Genomic DNA, 27345 nt, shown 5'->3' on the forward strand with positions numbered 1-27345 from the left:
ATGCTTCATTAATTGAATGCTTTTAGTGGCTGGCTGCAATTAATGTGAACTAATAGCAAAGCGATAAAAATAAACATCATCAAGAAAGAGAACAGGCCACTAAAATTTGCCGCACACGCTTGCGTAACCAAAAATTTATTTGAGCAAAAATGCAAGTCGGTAAATTAAAATTTTCGAAAAAGAAACAGCTTAGCTTTCGCGCGAAATTAGGTCAGACGATTTCCTGTCAGTAATAAATGTGCGACAAAAGCATGCACGCACATGCACCAAGCAATATATATATACATATATATGGGTGTATGCATAAATACCTTTGCCCAAATGTGCGCGTTGCGCATGCGCGCGCTGTCATAGTGCGTAATGTGCCCCAAAGTAATGCTACGCTGTGATTTACATTCGCAGTCAATGCATTAGACATTGCTACACCGACTACAGTTGAACTGGCTAGCTGGCTATCAATTCTAGGCATTTTGCTCCTACAACACTTTTAATGGCGCGCTATTTTTTTGGCAGTTTTTTCCAACTTCATGTGTCTGTGCTCTCCAAGCTCTGCTTGGTTTCCAAAATTTATGGTTTCTTAGTTTAGAGCTTAGACAACTAAAATTTTGCAGCGCTGCTTTGTTGGCCAATTTATTTCGAAATTTATGTTTATATATTTGACAATGATGTGACTGTCATTACTGGCAATTTGTTGAATGATGAATTGATTTATTTGCATTTTTACAAGTTGATTGATGTATAATATAACGGAAGGAGATTTGAAAGAAGGAGAGATTTATGCACACTTTGCTAATATTGTATATTTGTATAATACATTTTTGTCATGAATAAAACCTACATCTTTTGAATATTTAAAAATTCAAAGCAATTAAGACGTTAATTAAACATAATTTGTACTACATCCCCTAATTTGTTTTGTTATTCATTTTTTATTTTGAATTAAAAAAGTTAAAGTTGCATAAGTAGGTCGTCAGTCATTTGTTTTTCGAAAACTCGTCTAGAAAGTCATTAAAAATCTATTGATTTACATATTATTAACGTAACACTGAGTTAATTAAAACCTTAATTAACTTAATTAAAATAATAATCGACTCAATTAAAAATGCTATGTAAAAAAACTTATGTAAGGACAAATGTTTATGTAAATTTAGCTTTGCTTGAATAAAACTATTTTTGAATTATGTCTATTACTCGATAAATTTCATTATATCGAGTACCTCATACAATAATAAACATTATTTTTGCTTGATAATTTGCTCAAAATTTTCCTGACCATTTTCAAGTATTACCTACTGCAATAATGCACGTGAGCTTATCTCCTTCCATTTCCTAAGCGCAAGAAAAACTGCGAGCAAAACTTTAATTACTTTGATGTTATCAACACGAAACTGGTTTGTTAAAGATATATATGAGTAGATAGTAACCACAACCGCTATTATATTTTATGATTAAAGTGTATATATACATATAAATATTAACTATAAATTGTATATTCATATTGTTTTATTCCTTTATTTTATTTTATTCTGTTTAAAATAAATTAATTACTTTTTTTATTTAACTAAGTTTTTTTGATTTTGTTACTTATTCCTTTTTATTTTATTTAATTTTTGTATTTAATTAAATTTTTTTATTTAATTAAATTTAGTTTTTTCATTATATTTTTATTTATATTTAGCATTTATTTTATTTTATTTTCCTAATAAAATTAATTTTTTCTTATTTTATTAAATTTCATTTTATTTATTTCTTTACTTTATTTAATTTTTTAGTTTTAAATTTAATAAGATTTTTTCTAATTTGATTTAACTATTTTTGTTCTCTTTTATTTTAATTTTATGTAATGTTATTTTGTTAATTTAATTTAATTTTATTTGTTTATTTTATATTTTTTTCCCCCTCTTTATCTTATTTCACTTTATTTTCGATTTAATTTATTATATTTTATTATATTTAGTTTTTTACTTTATGTAATTTTTTTTATTTTTTAATTTAATGAACTGTTTTTAAATTATTTTAGTGTAATTTTTTTACATTAGTTTGTATGTTTTGTTATGATTTTTTAAAATTTTGTTTATTAATTTAATTTACTTATTTTATATTTTATTTTTTTAATTTTTTTTATTTTATTATATCTTATTCCACTTTATATTTGATTTATTTATTTTTATTAATTTTTTTAATTTTATGTAATTTTTTTAATTTTGTTTATTTATTTTATTTTTTTATTTTATGGTTCATCTTCTCATTTCTCCTTTTTATTTCATTATATCTTATTTCACTTTATTTTTTATTTATTCTATTTTATTTTTTTAATTTAATTTTTTTTTATTTAATTTAATTTAATTTTTAATTTTATTTTATATTTATTTTGTGTTATGTAATTTTTTTAAATTTTTATTTTTTTTTATGTGTATTTTTTTGTTAGTTTTATTTTATTTCTTATATTATTAATTCTAATTTATTTTATTTACTTATCATATAACAAAATTTCAATTGATTTGTTTATTGTCAAAAGTTAATTGCGACTTTAGTTATTCAAAATAAAAGTGGCAGTGCGTAGTAGCTCGCATAACCCGCAACCGTAAACAAAACAAAAAAGAAAAATCGAAACTAAGATCACGTCAATGCATTTCAAACACTTAATCCGCAATTTCGAATTTAAAGGTATTTCCAATTATATAATAGCTGCTGTGTTACTGGGCCTACACAAGCAAATAAACCAAAATATAAATGCAAGCTGAACATACACCCATTCGACCATATTATAACGTATCTACATTTGTATGTACTTATTTATATGTTCATAGGTTTTTTTTTGCAACTAGTACAGCTTATTGTGCGTCTGCGCACAATTTTCATGCGAGTATGTTTATTAGTTAAAATATTCTTGTTATGTATAAATTTTTTGCTGTGCTATTTTCCTCTCACACGAAGGTGTGTCTGATAATGCAGGTGATTGCATGCAACTGTACGTATGTTTATGTGTATTTTCTAAGTTAAAATTTGTATTTCGATTATAAAGGGTTATAATAATATGCTCCTGACAAATATTTGGCTTATATTTCAGTACTAAATTTTTGTCACTAAAGTTTAGTACTTAATTTTTAATACTTAAATTTTTGAGACTAAAGTTTTAGTACAAAATTTAGCATTTAAGGTATTTTTGGTATTATTTATTTTTAGCAATACGTAGTACTAAATTTTTTGTTTAGTGCTCAATCTCATAGAATAGTTTTTGCTAAATTTTTCAGTAATTAAGTTTTAGTACCAAATTTAGTGCTTAAATTTATGTACTGATGCTTTTAATACTTAAATTTTCACGAAGCTTTTGGCGGCTAAGTTTCAATACAAAATTTATTAGTAGTAGAAGTATTTTAGTACTAACATCTATGTACTAAATTTTTAGTACACACTTTTAGGGGAAATTCGCAAAAAAATTAATTTATAATAGTTGACTTTTAGTAATAAAATTTTGGTTACTTAAGCTTAAGTACTAAATTTTTAGTACACATTTTTTTAAAAAGAAATAAAAAAAAGTACTAATTTAAACTTAAAACGTTAAGTACAACTGTTTTTGAGTAATAAATCGATTTAGTTTATTTAAAATCGTAAACCAACTGACACTGTAATTTTTAGTACAATTATGTGTATTGTAAAAAAGTTTGTATAGTACAATAGAATGTAAGTTATAATAAATAATTTGGCAGAGGTAAAAGTTGTATGTAAATAATATTGCGAAAAATAGTGAGTACTAAAGTTTTGAAAATATATAGAACAAAATTTGGCTTCATTTAGTAAACTAGACTATAAATTGATAAAAAAAAAATTTTTTCTAGAGTATCTTTGTATAACAAATGCAATTACTAAGTATTTATCTTTTTAAAATTCTTTCAAACTATGCACAAAAGAACACCCTTTATATTTTTTAAAACGACATTAATATGCTAAGCCGCTTAGCATGTTGCACTCATCACTGTCAACGATATCGATATGCGTTACGCCGCGCTCCAATTCGTTTATCTCTAGTTGCCGCCTCATGTCCATTCATTACAACATTTTTACACAAAGAAAAAAATATGCATGTATAAAATATTACATGCACATATTAATATCTTATAAATTAAAAAGATATATATTTATGATATGTATATTTTTATGTAGCATTTATATACATATATATTTATATGTTCAAGCCGATCATTCTCATCACATTCGCAGCAGTCAACTCACAAGTGAGCAAATTCTTGTAAATTTTTTTCTTATAATTTTCCACTGTCGTAAATATATGTGCTTGCTAAATTGATGGCAGTCATTTACGCGCTTTTGCAACGCTCTAACTTGGAAGCACACGCTTATCGTTGCGCAGATTTTCCCACTTTGCCTTTGCGTATGCAATTGGTGCGTTTCGCTTGCGGCAAAAGCGATTACATGCCGCACAAATGGCTATTAAGTCGCTAAAGCTGCAACGCATTGCTCATGGGTGCGAGCGAGCCGCTTTTGCCATGTCCTCAGTCGCCTGCACGCTTGTAATTGCTCGCATTTTAATTTGCGGCCGAAAATTGATAAAGATTATGGCGAAAAGTGCGCAGCTCGTTAGTGGTCGCATGCATGCATATATGCGTGTGCGTGTGCATATAAATATATGCATGCATGTGTGCATAAAATATATGTGCGACAACTTTGTTGCTTGGGCGTCACGGCTTGCGAAAGACTGCTCCTGCACGCGTAAGCCATGCTAGCTAATATATATGGTCGTTAAGCTGCCGTGGTGTTGTTGTTAATTGTAATAGCTTTTGAATAGCTATTCAAGCAATGTTGCGTCACACGCGTAATTTATATACTGTAGCAAAATTAAAATAAATAAAAAACAGTAGAAATGTGGCACAGCATGAAATTTCCACGACTACTTACAATTGTTTAAAAAAACTACTTTCTGATTGTATATATGTAACACTTACTTTTATACTGATATATAACATCTGATATATAATTATCCATGTTTAAAAACTAGTTCTCATAGCGAAATTCTGCAACAGAAAGTGAAATTCCTAACAGGTTCGTTGCTTAAGTCTTTAGTTCTATACCTGTTTAAAAATGTTGCTGTCTTTGCGCAGCGTGTCGCTTGAGTTAATCATGTTTTTAAGATATTCTTTTATTGGTTCTTTGCTACGTTTTCAACTGTTATTCGCATTTTATAACTTGCATTTGATCTTATAAATTTTTGCTTCTAAAAAACGTGCTAACTACAATAACATGCTTTACCGCAAAAATATATACAAATTATAACGGTAAAATATATGATGTATAGCACGTCTCTTGCCATTTGAAAGAGAATTTGTCATATTTATTTCATAGGTGTTAGTCTTCGGTGACTTAACATCCGGTGCAGTTGGTTATAGAAAAATATTCTTAATTACGGACATATTTTGAAATTTATGAGGATAATAAAAATACATTTCTACATGTGTTATAAATTTTTAGCATGCTTTTATAGGAAATGTATGTTATTTATTTATTGCTAAACTTTAAATTGCTTGAAACAATACTTTTGGTTTATTTTTTATACATAGAATAATTTTTAGTACCTGTGCTTTAAAGTTTTAGTACAAAAGAATAGCATATTTTTCAAAATATTGAAAATTTTAATGTTAATTTGATTATAGCATTTATTTAAAATTTTTATTAAAAATTTAGATTTAACGTGAAGACATTTTTAGTACTTGTCCTACGAAGATTTAGTACATTTTTCAAGCTAAAAAGCTTTGGAAAAAATTTCACATTTTCATTATAATATATTTATAACATAAGGCTTACTGGGCAAAACTTTTAGTAGAAAGTAAGTGCGACCAAAATTTATAATTGAATTTTTAGTACTTTTTTTAATTTCAATCTTATTTTAACTATAAAAAGTTATTGTTCGATACAGATATATTTTTTCAATGTTGTATTCAGCTATATTAGCAAAAATTTTAGTACTAAATATTAATATTTTTTTATTAGAAGTTAATACACTAAGAACTAATCTTTTGAGTAAGTTTGTCAATATTTGAGCAAACATTTTAAATATATGAAAATAAAGTATTTTTGTTAAAAGTGTTGCTTTGTTACTGTTTTTTTTAATAAAAAATTTTTGCGTTAGTGCAAAAAATTTTAGTACGTTAACCGAAACTCTTTTTCGTAAAATTTAGTAATATAAATTTTTAGTACTAAAATTTTTTACCAGAATTTCGTGCAATATTCTTCAACTAAGTATATTACTAATACAAATTTATCAATTTTATATTTATATTACGTGTATATTTAAAATTGGGTGCAAAAAATTTACAATAAAATTTAGTACATTTTAGTACTAAAAGCTAATATTTAATTAATATCAATTGTTAAAAAAAAATTAACTCAAATTTATATATTAATACGAGACGGTTGTGAGATTCAGTTTAGTACACACTTTAGTACACTATAAATTGTTGCTATCTTTAAAAAATATTTCAATCATGTTTTCTATTTTTATTTGAATTTGCTGCAAATTTCTTCCAAGCAACTTATTTCAGTTATTATTTTATTCTTTTCCAGTTTTTAGTACAATTTTATTTCGAATTTCGAGAAAATATTTTAAAATTAAGTTTAATAGCTTTTTTGTACTAATCACATAATTTAAATTTATATAATTTTTGACGATAATTAATAAATATTAAAGTTTTAGTACTAAGGGAATATCAATTTATTCAAATTATAGTACATATTTTTTATAATAAATACTAATTAAATTTTATTTTTACACTATTGGAAGGTAAAATATTTAGTGCTAATTTTTAAATCTAATTTGTTTTTCAAATTTAATCTATTTTTAGTGACTTCAATATTTTTGGAAATTTACTAAATTTTAGTACTAACTTAGCAGTAAAACTTCAATAAAAAATCCAAAATACTAAAAGTTGAAATCGTTTTTAACTGGCACGTTAATTAAAAACAGAGCGAACAAGCATTGACTTTTTATAAAACTTTTTCAACCGAAATGTTACTCACTCAAAAGACTTAAGCAACGAACTTTGCCAAATTTTCATATTATTTAACTCAGTAGCTATAGCGGAAACCATAAAACTCAACACTCAATCAGCAATTAACAAGGAAAACAATAAAAAATGTGCGAAAGTGAAATTAAATTACGCCGTTATACCAACTGCTTCCTTGCGACGCATACGAAAGGACGATATAGCAATGATGTTGTTGTTGCATACACTATATATGTATGTACCTTAGGCTAATATATTCGAATTACGCATTTTCATGCGATCGTCACATAAATAACATTCATAGATTTATATAGATTACAATAAAATATATATTCGTACTATTAAACGACGCAGCAGCCATAGGCGATTGTTATATATACATACATTATGTAGCTAGATAAATATATCTAACGGTGTTGCAAATCTGATATACCGTCGCACTTAGTGTTACTTATGTAAATTTTTTTTTGCATATTGCAAAAATGTACGGCCGATTTAGGCGCTTAATCGCAAGAAGTGCGTAAATTGTGAGCCAAAGCACGAACGCTGTGGTTGCGCTGCTTAATACCCAGATCTCGTTGGCAGATCTTGTCTAATGCGAATATTTGCATTTAGTGGCTTTTGCTGTGCGCTGCATTTTAGATGTTTCCAACACGCTCGCAAAGTGTGTTAAGCGCGTGCAGTGTGCCATAAATTTTGCGTCTCTGTGCCTTTATGTCTTTTATGACGATCCGAAGGCTTTGCTTGCCATATAATTATATTTTTTGTATATATATGTGTGTATGGGTAGGTACTAAAAAATGAAAGTAATCGCTTTTTGGCAGCAAATAGCAAACTCGAACAAGCGTTTAATTAAAAGGCAGCTTAGCTGGCTTGTCGTTGACTATAGTTGGTCATATTGATATATTGTTTATTATAATATAATTATATATATGTGTATATATAAATATGCATGTGTATGTATGTGTATAATATACGCTTTTTGTTGTTGGCGTTTGACAAACATTTGCCATATTTGGAGCACGATCGCAAAGTTGAATAATTTTTGCTTGGGTTACTGTGTCAATGGTCACACAGATTTTTATAAATATGCATGTACTTTGCAAATCAATTTTTTTCTTTGCTTGTTGTTTATTTATCTTTTTCACAAACAACTTATTTGTGCAACATTTCTATGCGGTTCTCTACTTTGTTCGCAATTCAAATGACATTTAGTGACATTTTCAATTTCATTGATTTATTTAGCCATTTAAATATACACGCACATATATATATATCATACATATATATGTATATATTTATATAAGTAAATATATACATATTTATATAAGTAAATACATACATATTTATATAAGTAAATATATACATATATATTTGAAGTGGTGCGCTTAGCATGTGCTAAAAGTAGCGGTAGTTAATCATGCCGGCATTTAATATTTTATTCGATTTCCGTTCGCTTTCGAAATGCAAAATTATTTAGTTGTACATTTTTTAATTAACTTTCGGAAAAATGTATTTTAGAAAAAGCAAGAAAAAATATTAACTTAGGTTGCGTCGAAGCTTAATACCCCTCACAGTTACAATTTTATTGGCTTAAATGATATAAAAATATCTTTATCGCGATTTTGAACGGTAACATGGCATGACCGCTATAGTGGTACGATCTAAATAATATGTTCGAAAATCATAGCGTTGCCTTGAACAATAATTCATGTAAAATTTCGTGAAGATATCGCGCCAAATAAAAAAAATTTCATTTTCAATTTCAAGACATGATTTTGATCGGTCTCATGGTATGATATCTATGTATATGCTACAGTGGTTCAATACCGGCGATTCCGACAAATGAACTGTTTCTTGTGGAAAAATGAACCTGTAGAAAATTTCAAATCGATATCCCAAAAACAGAGGAACTAGTTTGCGTATATGCATACAGACGCGCATGTCTAAATCAACTTAGCTCCGCACATTGTTCATTTATATATATACTCGTATATTATAGGGTCTCCGATGCTTCCTTCTGAGTGTTGCAAACTTCATGGCAAAATTAAGATATCCTATTCAGGGTATAATAAATTAATAAGAAATATTTTTTATACCAAATCCAAAACCTTCTGCTGAAAAAGTCTAGTGAAATTATTCGCCACGAAGGTATAACACATAGATACAATCCAACAGCCGAATGTCTCGATTAATGACTTTTAACTGCCACTTGATCTTTTAGTATCATAACTTTGTTGACAATATTTTCACTCGGCCTTCTAAGTGATACCAGTGTCTCAAATTATAGCCAATTTATAAAGCTACCACTTGAGCAATGCCTAGCTGCTTATGAGAAGCTTCTTGGACGCTCTTTATAAATATATAAAAGTATTGCAATGTCTTCTTTTCATCAACTTTTTAAATTATTTGGACTGTTTTATTAGAAATTATTATTATTATTTTTTGTTTTGAATCAATGCAATTTGTTAGAAATTTTGTAGTATTAATAAAATCCTTCACACTAGTACAATATGCAAACAATTCTTTGCAATTTACGAATTACGCAATTCAATTAAAGACATTCATACGCAAAATAAAAATAATAATAAAAAAGCATTAATTAAAAAATCTAAATCCGAATTATGCAAATGCAATAAATAATACACATGCGAAAAGTATTGCATGCGAGTTTCGAGCATTCTCACAGCCTTAAGTAATCTTCTCTGCAATGTGGCGATGAGGTAAGTCTGTCAAATTTATATGCACATTACATTACTGTACATAGGTTGTTGTATAAATTTACGAGCAATTACTCATGCCAGTTGTTCGTAATAGTATAAATTAGAACTCACAAAGTGCCATAAAAAATATAAAAAACAAAAAAATTATAAATAAAAATTTAAAACTTCAAAAAAATAGAGTAAAACTCTGATGATGATGATGAGATATTACAAAAATTTGCTTTAATAAGTCGTTAATCTTAAATTAAACCAAAAGGGCAAAAATAACTGTATTAAGGGTAATTGGGATCAAACTATTTTAATAGCTAGTGGAGAGGAGAGAAAACACAAAAAAAATTGCAAAATAAATTTAAAAAAATTCAAAGAAGCATTAGCTCGTGATATATTAATAGAAATTTTACTAATTTTATATTTGTATATGCGTGTATATAAAAAAAATGTGTTAAAAGTTCGATAAGGTGAAAACAGAAATTAATGTAAATTTTGGTTATAATTATTTTTCATTTTCATTTACACAAGGTCAACATTGTAGACTTTTGCATACAGAGAAGACAAAAGTGTAAAAAGTGAGGTTAGTTGGGGGAAAAAAATAAAAAGATTAGTTGAAGTCACAGCTGACGCAAAAATATGCATACTTTCTCCAATTGGTATTTCTCATTAAGACAGAGCTAATATTAGATTTTGAAAATATACTAGATCGACACATGGAATTGCAGACAATTATGAATGCTTACATAAAAATGGAAAAAAATGATTTCAACGTTAATTTCTACGATATGATTTCACTGAAAGTACTGATCACAAGAATTTTGGCTATAGTCAGGCATCTGTTGCCAAGAGTGGGGCCAATAGTGAGGGTAGTATTTAAAGCTTGTAGTATTTATATCTTGTAGGTTAGAAACTGAGTTCATAAAAGGTGTATATGTACACATTGGCATATTATAAACATTTTAAGTCAACTTGGCTGCACTTCTTTCGATATCACAGTACCTTGACACCAAGTATATTGTTGTCGGAAAATGTTAATTAATAATATTGGAGTTGAATATATTCCTGGAGATGGCGTTAATGGCCATTCGGCTGTTCAGGAGAATCTCTTGGTTTTAATAAGCTGAATCTAGAGCAGAGGGATATGTTGAAAATTTTAGAATTTTATAAGCATTGGTTGTTCATAGTCGCAGCGATCGTGATTAAAAGAATAGAATGAACTTTCTAACGACTTGAACCTGATAATATAACACTTTTGAGCAGCGTGCTATGCATAATTTTCGTTATACATACCGATAACAACAGATTCCGGTAGCTCAGCCTAAACCAATTCCCATACATGCAAGTACGTATGTTTGTATTTATAACACAACATTGTTGCTGCTTCTTCATGAAAGCAAAGAATAATCGTCATGCCACCAGCAGTCGTGATAGGCCACGGCAATTGATGTTTGAAACTCACCTTGTAATGTGTCAAATATGAAAAAGCTGCTGCGGAATGTTTGCTTGTGCTTGCTTTTATTGTCATCTTCACAACGTGAGAATAAATCGTTTTTTATCAAAATTTGTTCTTCAATAATGTAATTTGCTTATTTACGAGTTATTTAATTGAGCTAAATTTTTATATGAAATGAGTGTGAAAAATATAAAAATATTTTTTCATTCACATAATATTTATAGAGAACCCGATATATACATATATACATATGTGCATGTGCATAAATTTTGCCCAATTCAATTCACCTCCACAGTCACTGAGTTCAAACGTTTTTACGATTTTATTATTTTGGGTTATGAAAATGCTAGCAAATTGAGTTCAACACACTCATTTTATACGCAACAAATGCTGAAATTAATTGGAACCTGTTTTAATTTAACTAGATTGAAAAAATAATAGATCTGCAAATGCATACATGCGTGTACGAAGCTTATATAGGGTGTTTTAAAAGTTTATGACTTTTATTTCAAATTCAAAATAGAAGAATTGTTGCAATTTTCAATATTTTGTCCTTCTTAGTTCATAAATATAGTGTTAAAAAAATTATAAAATTTTACACCTCCAAAAAATACACCCTATACTTGTTATTTGCAAAGTCTTTTGCCTTGCTGTCAGTTTTACTTAATTGGTAAGCTGTTAACAAGGTCTTTTAAATTATATAAATTATATAAAGGGTGTTTTTATAACTTTCATTTCAAATCAAACATATAAAAACTACTGCATGACCAATATTTTAACTTTCTTAGCTCACAAATTTTATATTAAAAAAATGTTTAATTCTATATCTCCAAAAAACACACCCTTTATTATAATATGCAGCGCCTTTTGTCTCGCTGGTAGTTTTGCTTAATTCGAAAGCCTTTTTGTCATTATTTAAACTAAGTATCGGCTAACCTTGTTTGTTAAATTATATAAAAGGTCTTTTTTTAGAGGCGTTTAATTATGGAAAAATTGTTTACAATTGTTAATATTTTGGTTTATTATAAAAGTAAAAAAATGTAATATTCTAAAAAGTTTTAAAATTCTACACCACCTAAAAATACACCTTATACTTGTTATTTGCAGTGCCTTTTGCTACGCTGTCAGTTTTGCTTAATTAGAAAGCTGTTCTGTCATTATTTAAGCTAATTAAATGCAAATGTCGTGTAGTGCCAATGACACTTTGTTGTTGTTGGTGTGCGGCAAGAACACGTAATCAGTGTAGCTATTAAATGTATATACTTGTACGATGCAAATTTTCTTACACACATACACATATATGTTATGCAAAATGCTTACAAGGCGCTGACACAGCAAATGAGTCGCACCCCGAAAAATGGCGGCTGCGTTGAACTTGAACAGCGTTTTCAACACCTGGTTGCTAGGGACCGACTGCAATAGGCCTGCTAGGCTGATGACTGCTTCTTGTTCTGCATGTTAAACCATTTTTCGTGATCACTCTTTTACCGTTTATTGCATTTTTCATCGACTAATTTATGCATTTGCCGAAACAAGCCAAACAAAATGGAAACTTCTAAGGCGTTAGCCTGTTAGTATGCACTCGAATCGGGTGCGAAACCAGCGGTTTAGTCAACGCCTGCGTATGGCAAAAGACGAGATAAATTCTTTGCAGCGGCTGCACCCTTTTTAATTGTCAGCCTATACACATTCCTTGTTCTTTTTCGATAGGCTTGCTCATGCAACACTGCCTGGGGCAATTAAATGTTTTCATTTTTGTACAGTTTTGCGCCCATGCCATGCAATCGGCGGCATTAAATTTGAATGCGAACATGACAAAGATCAATCGGATAGTGGCGCAAGCGTTGAAGAATTGCGATTCGGCGCCGAATAAGACACGATTATAGCAGAAAGTGGAGTTGAAAAAGAACAAGTTAGAATATGAGTAGTAAAACGCAAAACAAAAGATTTTATAAGATAGCAAACGAACAAATATATTAATCGAAAACAAATAAAAACAATTTTTTATGCAATTGAAAATAAAGAAATTCGAATTGATATTGCAATACAGCAACAAATACAGCAACAAATCAATGCTTTGCATCAATAGCCCGAATGAAATGTATTTTTTAATCGAGAACCTGATTGTCAGTAATACGTATGTATGTAGGTATACAAAATAATGGTATTAAATTTCGGAATATCCAGAGATGAAGTGTTCGGAGCGAGCGGATATGCTCCTTTAGGCGCCATAGAAGAGATGAGGATTTCTGCTCTATTATTTGTGTTGCGCATCCAGTTTTTAGAGAAAACAAACGACGAGTGTTTTTTATGAGAAAGTTTTAATGCAGTCGGAGGCTTGAATTTCATAAAAACATTTTGGAAGTTGGTGAAGACTTTATCCATGAGGACTTGTTATATGAAATTTACAAACATCTAGCAGGTTTTTATTAGCAAAAAACACTAAAGGAACTTTTCAAAGGAAATCAAATAATATGGATAAAATTACTAATTTTCATAATTGATTATTCATATATTAACTGTTGTTAATTTTATTTTATTTAAAATTTTCTCTGTAGCACTTTATTATAAATAAGAAAGTAATTGAAAGGTTACCTCCGAAATTTTCTTCTGAAAATATATTTTAATACCTTGACTAGGGCATATTAAGTTGGCCACGAAATTCGTAACACCCAGAGGGAAACGTCGGAGATATATATATAAAGTATATATATATAAATGAGCACCGTTACGTGCTGTGCCGATTTAGCCATATCTGTCTGTTCTATAACTATGGTAAGTGTATTCTCATTAATAAACTAACTTAAATTTGATCTAAAAAGTAATGTCTTCATTCGTGCTATCAGTTTCAGATGCCTCATAAATCGAAGCTCTAAAAAAACTTTGAAAGCTCACTTCGTGTAATAACTACTTATTTTGAAATTGTCATATATTTATATTTTTATATTTCGCTCTGTGTAGCGAGCAATGTAACGAGATCGAATTATTATATAACACACACCCGCGATAATCTCAGCGAAAATCTGACGTAAACTTTTTTACGCAAATGCACTTTTATGTGCGGCCACTAAAGCAAATGCATGCAATAATATCATTTGCAGCCTTCAATGCGTGCCATACGCATGCGTGCAAACAACATTCATTACTCACATGAACGCACCTTAGAAATTCGAGGCGCGCAGACCATACCTGGTCTCAATAATGGCAATAAAACCAACAGCATTGACTGAAAAATGGTTTACAATTTTTTATATTTTTGTACATTATATTTTTTCGAATGTTTTTTTTTAATTTTTTATATTTTTTTATTGTTTTTTTTATTTATTTTCTATAGACAGGTTTTTTCCTGTGGCACTATTGGAAAATTTTGCGGAGAATTTGCTAGCGCCTCCAAAATTGGGCTTTTCAAGCATGTAAGCAATTGCACACAAGCGCTGTAAAAATGTGCAAAGCCCATATAAAAGAATTTTGCACGAAAGTAGATTAGCAAACGATATAAAAACAAGAGCGGCATAAAAGTTTATATGCAAAATAAATAGTTAAATTATCTACAATTTCATTGTTGTTGGCATATGTAGATGTGTTTCGAAAATGAATAATGCGCGATCGTGCAATGATAGCATTGTTGTTCGTGTTGTTTCCAGTGCATATCTAATGATTTTCGGAATAGTCCATTTTATTTGCGAAACTGCCTAGCTTGTTGGCTTTGTAGTGTTTTCGAAAGGTGTGAAAAATCCATGAAAATTATTTACTCAGAAATCGCAGATAGCGCACTGAAGCCATTCACCCACAAAGTGTGCTAAATGAAGCAGGCAAGTGAGTTTGTGGCTTAAGTCTTTTGTAGTGGCTTTAGTTCAGCAGGCATATGGTGTGTGGGTTTTTGAAGACATTTGTTAGATATTTAGGCAAAATTTTTAGTTAAAAATAGAAAGAAAATATTTTTATAAAAAAAAAGTTTTAAATAACAATTTCTAAAAAAAAATTTGAAGTTTTTTAAATAGACTAATAAATTGAAATAAATAGTATGTATGGCGAAAATTGAAAAATATATGCAAGAAATACACATAATATGCCAAAATTAGACCTTGAACGATATTTTTGTATATTTGAACATATACTAGTTTAAATTATTGATAGTTTAAAGTCGAAAAACGTCAGTTTTGAAATTCACAAATGGGTATAACTCTTTAGGAAAAATTCTCTAAATATATTTCGTCTTATTTTTCCGAAGCAATTGATTGTTGTTTTTAGCATACGAATAATTAGCCTATTTTTACACCTCGTATAATATATTTTTAGGAGTTAACTTAAACATTTTAGAGAAAGTACTAATAATTCTCATGTCTGAAAATTTTCATCTAATTAATTTAGTTCATTGATCTGTAATTTTTACAAACCGCTATTAAGTAATACAAGTACTTGTATTTATCCTATTGCCAAGGCATATACTATATCTGCGCGCCTAAATGTAGGTAATCAGATTCAAAATGTCTGTTTTAACACCGTAAATTGGTGATTATAATAATTATTCTATTATTACTTGTAGTTAACTGGAACACTTGAGAGAGAAGTATAGTTAGGTTTAGTGTCTGATTTTAAATCCAATGGATATTTATAAAGTTAAAAAGTATTGAGAGTACAACAAATATTTATATATCGACGAAATATTCTGAGCTCTTTAAAAATTTTCTATTGCGACTAATATCTGTACCAGGATACTGGAGAATAAAGCAGAGAGTGTTTGCCAAAACGGTACTGTTAGTACCATCTAGAAGGTTAGGCTAATCGCAATCCAATATTGATTGAATTTTGGAGCAGTATTAAAATATAAATTAAATAATAATGATATTTATAAGTTCTTTAACTTTCACAGCAGTAGCTTTACTTTTTATTATACCCTGAACAGGTTATATTAAGTTAGCCACGATGTTTGTAATACCGAATAGGCAACGTCATATCACATATATAAATAATCAGCATGGCGAGCTAAGTCGATTTAGACATGTCCGTCTGTTTGTTCGTCCGCCTTTACATATGTGAACTAGTCCCTAAGTTTTTAAGATATCGATATGAAAATTTGCACGTGTACTTTCCTCACTGAGAAGCTGCTGATTTGTCGGAACGGCCGATATTGGATCACTATGGCATGTAGCTGTAATATAAACTGTACGATCAAAATCAAGTTCTTGTGTGACTTCTTTTGTGAAGTTTATTCCAGCTTCGGTACAGCCGAAGTTACTGATTTTTCTTGTTTTTAGTTAACCTTACTTTCTCTTATCTTTCTCACTAGTTAAGCTCACCAGTATCATCACTAACTCAGTTTTAATAAGCACTTAACCTCAACCATTAACCTTTAATTACATTCCAATTACTTAGTTTATTACCTTCCTAAGGCCACACACATACTCGCATCAATAACTCACTGCAAAAACTTTGTATTTATTTCTTACTTCCCTATCACACATAAACACAGTTTTTACTACTCGATTTCGGCTTGTATGTAGCTTATGCGCATGCGCAAGATCCATATCTCACTTGTTTTATGTTTGCCAGCGTATGCAAAACATTTATTGTGCAATTTAAGTTTGCACTACTGACATTGACATGCATTTTGCACACGAAATTTTCGCACTACCCGCTTACAAATATGGTTGGCAGTGTCGATGCTGCTGCTCTTTTATTTGCATACACCGGATGCCGGACAGTCATGGAAGTCATTGTGTCGCGCAGCGGCACTTTAAATGACAGTGACAGTAAAGCGATTAGATAGCGATGCAACAACAACAATTTGCATTTGAAATATTTCGTGGCAGCAAAACAATGAACGGGCGGCGCATATTTGTTGATAAAAATATATTTATATATATATGTATGGTTATCTGCTAAAGTTCATATGTGTTTGTGTGGGTTTATATATGTTTATGTGCTCGTTGGCCACATGAAGCTATTTCGCTCGAGATTTTTCATATTTATTGTGGTCAAAATACTTTGGCTTTGATGCTTACTTTTAAGGTTTGGTTGTAGGTCTGCCACATCCCTAAATTTGAATATATTTGCATTATGTAAATTGCTTTGTACTATAAACGTGTTGACTTAAATGGCAATGAGCAATATGAGTTATTTGTAATTTTTTTCGCAAAAACGTCTCATGTGCAAATTTTTTGATCCAAATTGCTAAAAATCTTTGCGTTTTTGAGGTTTTTGTATTAAAATAATTTTTTATGATTTTTTTAAATTCATTTTGACTTTATTTATGAAAACTGTAGACATTTTATTATTACTAACAAATTTTTTTATATGCTTCTGTAATTTTTTCTACGCTTTATCATTGTAATTTTACTTCAGATTTATTTTGTAAAAGGTTATGTAATGGAATCTGTTTACTCATAACTTTCTAGGTCTTTAATTAACAGCTACAATATATTAGCATAAATTCAATATAATTCCTTTTTTGACTTTGTTTGTTTTGGCTTTATCGTTCAGGGCATTATGTATGTACATATGCTGATATGTAGATATGTATTTATATATGCCACTATGTTAGCTGGGTAAACAATATGCCAACAGTCGCATTGCAAATAAGTCAAAAAGAGATTGTTTGTGAATGTAGCGTGCCCAGATGAAAGTAAAATTTATTTTTTGGTAGAAAGAAATGCTACTGGTGATGAGGTGTGGCTATGGAAGGGAAGTGACTAATATACATTAGAAAAATATATAATTATTGAATATATTCACTTATATGCTAGTATCTAAATACACATATATGTTTATTTTTTTACATATTTCAATAAAATATATTAAGTGTATGAGGTGCTAAAATTTTGTCAAGCCTTACTAGTTCAAAGATTGCGGTTTTTGTGAAGGCTAAAAAAATAAAAAATAAAATTAAATAGCAGTTAGAATGGAGTGTATTTACAGATATGAATGTCACAAATTATTACGGAATATTTTGTGATTTGTTTCATTTTACCGACAATTCTTTGACTTTACAATGAGTGTCTAAAAGCGACAAAGAAAGCTATTCAGTCTTTGCTCAGCAATAAAACTTTGAAGTCAAATATTTAATGTGTGGTTGCTAATTTGTTTACTAATTTATTTTAATTCTATTTTTTATGCTCATAAATTTCATAACCAATTTTTAAAAATTATATTAGAGAAAAAAATCTTAAGAAGTTATAAAAGGCTTCGGCTATTATTACAATAAATTGAAATTTTGGCTAAGGAAAATTAGGTAAAAAAACACAAAAATATAATTTGTAAAAAAAATATTAAAAAAAATAAAAATTAGTACTAAAAATTGTTCTAAAAAGAGTACTAAACATTTAGACCAAATAAACTTAACTAGTACTAAAAATTTAAATAAATAAACACAAAATTTTAGTTAAAAAAGTTGTGCTAAAAAGTGGCGCTAAAAAGTAGTACTAAAAATTTATAACAGGAAAACTAAACGAAAGTATAAAAAATTAATCAACAAACCAAAAATTTAATACAATAGGACTGTATTTAATTCTGTAAAAGATAACTAAAATTTAGAACAACAGAGCTAAATTAGTACTAAAAAAAATTAGATTAATAAACAGATAATTTTAAAAAAATTTAGTGCCAAAAAATGTTGTAAAAGAGTACTAAAAATTTATAGCGACAGTATTTGAAATTGGAACTATAAATACTTGTACATTCAAGGTTATTTCTGCCTATAAATTTACAGATATTGGAATTTCATATTTTTTCGTTTGATTGTGTACTCAATTTCCACCTAAAGTCATATCTAATTACAGTTATTAATTTTTTTGTACATAATTTTAGTACACCACTCACAGTAAATTTAATAAAAAGTTAGTACTAAAAAATGTTGTAAACGGAGTACTAAATATTACGAAAATGTTTAAGTCTGGAACCAAATAAAAAGTTACTTTGCCTATATCTGTATTTATAGTGGAGCTTCATATTTTATCTCTTGATATAGTGTAATTAGAGACCTTTTGTTCCACCTAGGAACTCTGAGAGAATATATATATATACATATATGTAAATAAAGTATTAATTAATTATTTCTTTAACAAATTATGTATATAATTTTAGTACACTATACAGGGTACAAAATACTTATTTAGGTCCAAACTTTTTTAGTACTTATATGCAAGGATACTTCTTGATTTTAGAACGTATAGTTTAGTACTAAATAAATTATAAAACAAAAATGGTTTCCTATGTAGCACGTTTCCCCATATTACAAAGTTTAAGGCCTTAGACTTGATGTTTTCTTGCTGTCTAGAGTTTAAGCCAATTTATATGTAAATTAGTTAGTAATAAAAATAGAAACAGTTGGTAATATACTTTATAAACCAATAAGTATTTACCATGCATAAACATTTTCTTAGCATAAACAAAATAGCGCAAATTAAATTTAGTACTAACCTATAAATTAATTTCCATTATTATGAACTAATTTAACATATCATTTTTTTTTTATCAAATTTAGAATTTTACTGCATAATATATAACATTATAGCTAATTTATACAAATTAGTGCTAAATTTATATAATTGAAAATAAGCGTTTTTAAGTTTTGGTACTAAAAACAAAATTTGTATATTAAATGAAGGAAATAGAAATTGGTAAAATCATTTTATGGTATTAAAATATATAGTACTACAAATCAGGTAGTCAAAGATTTTAGCACAAAAGTTGAAACAATAGAATTTTTGCAATTTAATTTTGATACATTTTTAGAACTTTAACCTAACTTAACTTTATGACTACCGCATATATATTATTTTAAGACTAAATGCAGCGCATTAAAAAGTTAAAGCATTGTACTAAAACAAAAAGTAATATAACAAAGTAAAAAAAATTGTGTTCTAATTTTAGTACTAAAAATTATATTCATTCTAATAATCTTTATACCTTCCCGTTATGCATAAAAGTTTATTTCCGTGTCTCCCAAGAAATTTTAAATTTAACAAAAGCCAAAATTGAAACTCGTTTTCCGTATTCAAAGAAATTGTAATATAATATGTGCCACCAATTTATAAAAATAGATATTATAGATCTGATTTCATCTACACAAGAAATCGCTATCAAACCATTCCTCTCTTTATATGCATTATCTGCGAATTTCTAGTCGTTTTGTCACCATGCTCATAGCGCAGACCATTTGGGCCTTTATTATTTTTATTTTTTATTTTATATATATATATATATTTTTGTTGTTGTTTGTTTAAAACCATTATTTGATACATTTGAGCAAAGCGACAAGAATGCGTTAGGGAGTATGCCTGCTTATCTATGCAGACACTCGGCTAATTTCAGGCAAGTTCTTTAGACCGTTATTTATGAAAGGAAAAGTACGCTGCAAATGTTGATATGTAAATATAACATAAATACTTAGACGAGGTATCACTAACCTTAAAATTAATTCTGAAATATGCGAGATTGCAGTTAATTGCATGTTCGGCCATTTGTCATAGAAATTTTTATTAAAAAAGAAAAAAAATTCATACAAGCAATACTTAACTGCAAGTGCTCGCTCTCTTACGCTGCTAATCCAGTTTTAATACATTAACAATTTAAAAATATATTTATATTGTTGTTGTAAAATATGCATAAAGTACCAAGATAAGAACTTCCTGATTTTATAGAACAACTCAATGGCTTAGTGTCACATGTAAAATATATAAATTACAGTTGCTGAAGAGTTGTTTTTTATAAGACCTTATTTGGCTTTAAATGTAAGTTTAAAAGACTGTGTTGTATATATCTTGTTTATGACTCCTTATTTAGCATTAAAAGTAGTATTGGTCTAATTAGCCAACCATTATTTTCCTAGTTTATAAATAAGTATGTAGCTTTGTCAGATACATTACGTGCATTTTATGCGCATTTTAATGCGCTCTAATGAAATCATACTTAATGCGGAAGAAATCTTCGTTCAGTTAGACAAAAGAATAAAATTTGCGTGTTTTAAATTTTCATACAGGTTTCAGTTTGCCAAATTGTGCCGGCTTTAAGAATCACCCTGAAGGTCGATAGTAAATAAAGTCTACATTTAAGATTGCGCTAGTGAAGGAATCAAAATGGAACAACCGTTTAACATATTTAGCCAAAACAAAAAAAAAATTGTAAGTCATTGTGAAATATATAGTATATGTTATGTATATGTGCCTTATAGATTCTACAAAATGACAAATACCTAAATTTGAAAATAGAAAATAGAAATTGCAGAAATTTTTCTTAAAGAAATGTATAATTTTCTTTATAACAAAATAAGAAATATTGTATTATTTAGTTTTTGAAAAAAAGCGTCCTAAAAGCGCTTGTAGCTTTATCTTATAATTTTTGAAAAATCATGCTTGTTAGTATGAATCTTTTTACCAGTCGCAATTTAATGAAATTTTAAACCATAAATTATTTATAACGTTTCAATCGACAATAAAAAAAGAATAAAAAGAAAAATAACAAAATGCCTGTAAGTAATTATCTAAATAATTTAAATATCAAATATTTCATTTCATGAAATATTACGAAGTTTCGATCTTAAGTCTTTTGTACTAAAAAATTGTGCCAGCTTCCGTTCTTAAATCTTTTGTACAAAATCTCTAGATTTGGATTAAGTTTCGTTTTTAACTCTTTTTTGTTAGCTGTTGTAGCAACAACTTTCGGTTAGATTTCATTTTAATGTCTCTCTTGCGATTGAAATATATAAATTAAGTTTTCTGTCTTCTTAAGCCTTTTATCAACGGAAATATAGAACAAGTTTTTGTCTTCAGTGTCGTTTCATGAAATTGAAATTTAGACCGAGTTTCGTGCTTAGGTCTTTATTCACCTACAATTTAGTTCAAGCTTTGGTCTTAACTAATTTGAGCATGAACGAAATTCTTATCAAGTTTCGTTCTTAAGTCTTTTGACAACTGAAATTCATTTCTACAAAATACGTTTTTGAAAGGCAAAGAGTAATAAATTATTCTCAAAATATTTTCCAAAGCAAAAGGTTTAAAATTCTTGACTAAAATTCACACAGAAGAATTTCGCAAAATTTCTACATATTTTTTTAAGTCAATTTCTATAATTAAGGCATTTTTTGCAAGTTTTTAAGAACTTTTATAAAAGTTCCATTTACTCAATTAAGGTTCTACAAATTATGGGATTCGATGCGAGAAAAAATTCACGGTAAATGTTATTTTGCACACTTTTAAACCGAATAGTTATTTTTTCAATTTAATTTTCGAAAATATTTTTTTCGAAATTTATAATTGTAGTTTATACAATAAAACAATAATATTTTTATTGCTTTTATTTAAGTTTTTTTTTCATACATTGAATGATTATCATGATTGAATTGAGATCAAAATAAATTGTCATTTTTTATATATATTTTTATAAAATTCTATTGACTTTCGACAAAATTTTTTTTCGTCTTTTTTAATTATAGTTTACACAATAAAAAAAATAGTTTAATATCTTTTATTTACTTTTTTTTATATTATTAAGAAACATGATTGAATTGTGAAGATACTAAATGAAAATTTTGTTTCATATTTTTTTAAAATAAAATTCTATTAATTTTCGACAGAATATTTTATCGCTTTCTTGTTATATTTTGTACTTTGAAAAAACAAAATGTATTTAGTTTCAATTACTAACATTTTTTTTTATATATTAATGATTGATAATAATGATTTATTTGAGATCCATGTTAAATGGAAATATTTTTATAATTTTTTTTTATATAAAATGTTGTTGATTGTTTAAAAATGTTATGCTGCAATTTATCAAAGCCAAATGAACACATATTTGTCTAATAAGCCAGCATCTTAACCGCGTTTTTGCTATATTTTGATTATACACTACACTTACCGTTATATAATATGTTAATCCAATTAATTTATTATTGTTGTTTAATACCGATATGCCGTTTTAGCTGTATTAAGTACAAAAAATCGTAGGCGTTATTTCACAATAGCTTTTGGGATCTCAGAATTTTTGTTATATATTTTCATAGAGCGAGAAATATTTTTCTGAAAAAAATATTTTTTTTAATTTTTATTTTCTCCAGTCAATTATATTTATTTAATTCACTAAAGTGTTTAAGCAAGCACCTTTTGTGACCCGAAATAATAATTATTATTACAAATAATTTTATTAAATTGCACACAAATTTTTGCACGCACCACTTAGTCCGCCTGCGTTAGTTAGTTGCTTACTAGAATACCGTTAAATTCAAATACTGTGCTTCACCCATAAACTCCGCGATTCTGATGCATTCACGCGCGACACTCACTTGCTGAAGCCGTTCACTTCACTGAACTACTTTTTAAGCGATGCAGTGCAAAAGTAGTAGACCCGGCAGCCAAAAAACCCACTGCAGCACTGATGGTACGTCAGTCGTTAGACCAAATGCTGAGCTTAAGCCAACGAGCTACAGAGCAACACTCAATTGCTTAGACGAGATCGACGAAGCGTCAGCGATTAACGCGCACGAAACCGAGACAATAACAAAAACAATAACAAAATAACAGGAACAAAAGGTATTACAAAGCAAAGCGGCAATCATATAACGGACGCAATCCTATAACAATACTCTACATGCATATATACCAGTATATGCGGTGAGTATGTACATATGTATGTAGGTGAGTCCAGTGACGAGCTGCTGCCGACCAATAAGCAAATTCAATAGACGAATTGAATATGTTTTTGGTTCAAATGATTTCGTTAAATTTGGCAACAGGAATGTTGTTGTGGAACACGCACACGAGCCGAACGAATTTTGTACGTTTACGGAGCAGCAGCGGCGACACGATTGAATGACAAATTTGCACTGAGCCGGGAATGTGAGTAACATAATGCATTTATAAATCAACATTGAAGGTGGAATAGTCGCACCTACTGACTTACATCCAGACATACACACACATGCGCTGCGTGACAGAATCAAGTATCTAATATAAACTGAGTTTGATCGTGGGGAGTTGAGAACTTTTTTCTTACATATTATATTTGCTCAATGCAACGGCTTGCAACTGTCATATGCAAATGTATGCCTACTTTTTGTTATTGTAACAGTCGCTGAGAGCTTTGCTGCTCAACATTGTGTGGTAGGTTCGCAATAGTTGTGCCTTTTCGAAAGTAAATATATAATTTTTGTTTATTTGGTTTAAGCTCTGTTTTGAATTAATTAGTACATATCATTTTTGTAATTTCTTATAGAATTCAAAATTCATACTACAATAATTCCATTATTGTTTGAATATTTATCTTCAAAAATTTAAAACTATTACATTTTTCGAATATATAGCTGGTCAATATGAGAAAATCTCGTTTTTTACAATTTGTTGTATGCCAGCTATACGTTATAGTAATCCGATCTTGATGATTTTAACCATCTATTTTTTAGTCATGATAAGTAAAGTTATTGCAAAGTGGTGTTTTTGTAACTATCTAATTTAGAGAAATATTACACAAAAAGTTGTTTTTGAACAATAAGTTATATGGCAGCTACATGTTATAGCCAACCGATCTTATTGAAATTACCTGTCCACTATCTAGTCTTAATATGAAAATTCTTTGCAAAATTGCATGTATGTAGCTCAACATTCCTGGAAGTTTTAATTGAAAATCTCATTTTTGAACAATAAGCTATATGACAGCTTTATGTTGTAGTCACTAGATTTTGATAACTTTTGACAGTCCTCATTCTAGTTCTGATATCTAAATACCACGTAGAGTTTGGTGTTCGGAACAGCATTATTTTCGGAATTATGCCACAAAACCTCGTTTTTAAACAATAAGTTATATGGCAGCTATATGTTTTAGCCTTTAATTTTTAAAGATTTTTGCTGCCCTTTTATATTAATCATCAGGTATAAATAGTACAACAATTCAAGTTCATAGCTTAAGTTTTAAAGTTATAACACAAAATCTGATATTTGAACAATCGGTTGTATGGCAACTTTATGTTAAAGTGATGGTAACCACCCCACTTTGCAGTATTTTCGAATTAAAAATCATGCTACCAATTATGAAAATTTTTTTTTTATAATTTTCCTAAACCCTTCAATAATCACACACAACTAAAATAAACGTTTTCGTCGATTACATTGCATGACTGACTAGACTCACCGTTTAATATGAAAATTCGTTCAAATACAACTCAATTTATCTCATAACTTGTGACTAACGACAAATAAATCAGCGTGCGTTGAACAATGTTACAACCAAAGCCTTTGAGGCATCACAAATGCCGGTCACAAGTTCAAAGTGTGGCAATCAAATCGGTAGCCGGAAGGTGTTTAAAACCATTCCATACACAACAAATTGAAAATGTTATATTTCAAACAAAGGTATGAATATTGTATGCGCTCATAAATAACACACACTCCTTTGTGATCTCCTAGCGCTCGAAATCAGCGCTACTTTGGACATGTAGGCGAAATATTCAAACTGTTTAAGAATTGATTTAGTTGTCATGATTTTATTTTATGATTATTTTTATGATTTTATGTCGAAGTGGATTTGAGCGCAGATAGTTCATGTTGCATGTTGTATATAATGAATATTTATATATACAAATTTTTTTGGTTAGCAGGTAAAGTGAATTAAGTTGTTGCAATATTTTACGTGTGTTTGATTTTCGGCTCATAATATTTTTGTACGCGGGGCTGATTTCAATCAAATTTTATAACAAGTTGGAATAAATGCCTGAAGAGTATAATTAGGTTTTTAACAAAATATTATTATATTTATTGATTTAAAATTATTTTTTTATAGATTAGACTATATATACCTATATTTGTTTTTAGTTGGCTTTAATATTCTGTACCTCGTGTTGTATAAGTACCAGCGGGTTACGCTATGTTGTTAAAGAAGGTTGTGTGATTCATAAAGGCAAAACGAAAACCAGGCAGATAAAAATGTGAATAATGTTAATGGTCCAGCACTCTAACAGTTAATCAAGCTCAATTTTAGTGTCACCAACTCCGTTCCGGTAATTTTGATGTCAAAGATGAATCACGTACTGCAAGAACAATTATCGACAATATTAATAAAATAATAGAAATCGTCAAGTGCGACCAACATGGAGCTAAACATTGCACAAAAAATGCACATGAGTCAACTCCAAAACCGCTAATGAATAGAATTTCGATCTGAGTATCGTTGCTGAATCGCAAAAAAATCGATCAATTTCTGGAGCGGATGGTTAGGTTAGGTCGTAGGGTTAATCCAAAAAGCTAATGGTTACTAGTAATGAGCAGCGGGTCTTTTAGAAGAACGTCAACTGAAAACGATCGTGGTAGAATCACAGTGAAACGGCGCTAGCGGTGGTCAAGCCGGTCAAGAAGGTTTTGCTATGTGTTTTGTGGAATTGCCGGAAAATCAACTACTATGAGCTGCCTCCCTACGACCAAACTCTTAATTCGGACCTCTACTATCAACAATTGGATCGCCTGAAGTAAGCAATCGCCCAGATGCGGCCAACTTTGCTCAATATGAAAGGCTTTATGTTCCACCTGGACAACGCGCGGACTCACAAATCGATAGTGGCTCGTCAGAAGCTCCGATCTTAATTTTCGGAGCTAGCATCTTAATAGTCAGTTATATTGACCACTTATCACGCCAGAAGCAGCATCAGCATTCAAATTTAAATTCTTTGATCAATTTTTGAAGCAAACTTATGAGCTTAAATCAGCTAAAATAGTTAGACGATTTATGAATGAAATATGTAATCATCCTTATTCAATCCGAGTTTACATATTTATAAGAAGAAGTTAAAAAAATTTCGATATGCATTGTTTAGCAAAACAATTTTTTCTATTCTCTTCTCATAGTTGCGTTTAACTACCTAATATCAAAAGCTATAAACAAATGTGCTAGCAATAAATTTTATTACCAATTTTCATCTTAAATGTCTAATGTGATTTTCTTAATGAGACCTTCATGCTTCAATGTGTTCATAAATTTTTTGGCAATGCAAAATTCTAAATATCTAATCCATTCTATAAAACGACCCAATAGGAAAGCGTTGGGTATTTAGGTAATTAAGCGTGAGTCTACAGCTATTTTCATTGATTTATTAAATTATATAGATAATTATAATATTTTAACACTCTAAAATCCTCTTTTTTTAAAAAGAAAATACTGTAAATCTTGGAATTTGCTTAAT

General features: G+C 28.9%; 1 protein-coding gene across 7 annotated transcripts in view; it reads right to left on the reverse strand.

Moving 5' to 3' along the window:
• The window catches only part of LOC106627485 (uncharacterized), a 36480-nt gene extending 12478 nt beyond the window's left edge, over positions 1–24002 (reverse strand). Inside the window, exons 1-2 of one of the 7 annotated variants that reach the window (XM_036366839.2) lie at positions 23464–24002; positions 23040–23103 (exon numbers count right to left, since the gene is read on the reverse strand). The gene's annotated coding sequence lies outside the window, so the exon portion shown is untranslated. Of the gene's footprint in view, positions 1–23039; positions 23201–23281 lie in introns of all 7 variants that reach the window. The other 6 variants (XM_070106173.1, XM_036366840.2, XM_070106172.1 and 3 more) reach the window with 6 other exon arrangements.
• Positions 24003–27345: the final 3343 nt, after the last annotated feature.

This window comes from Bactrocera oleae, chromosome 3 (assembly GCF_042242935.1).
Source record: "Bactrocera oleae isolate idBacOlea1 chromosome 3, idBacOlea1, whole genome shotgun sequence".
Taxonomy (NCBI): Eukaryota; Metazoa; Arthropoda; class Insecta; order Diptera; family Tephritidae; genus Bactrocera; species Bactrocera oleae.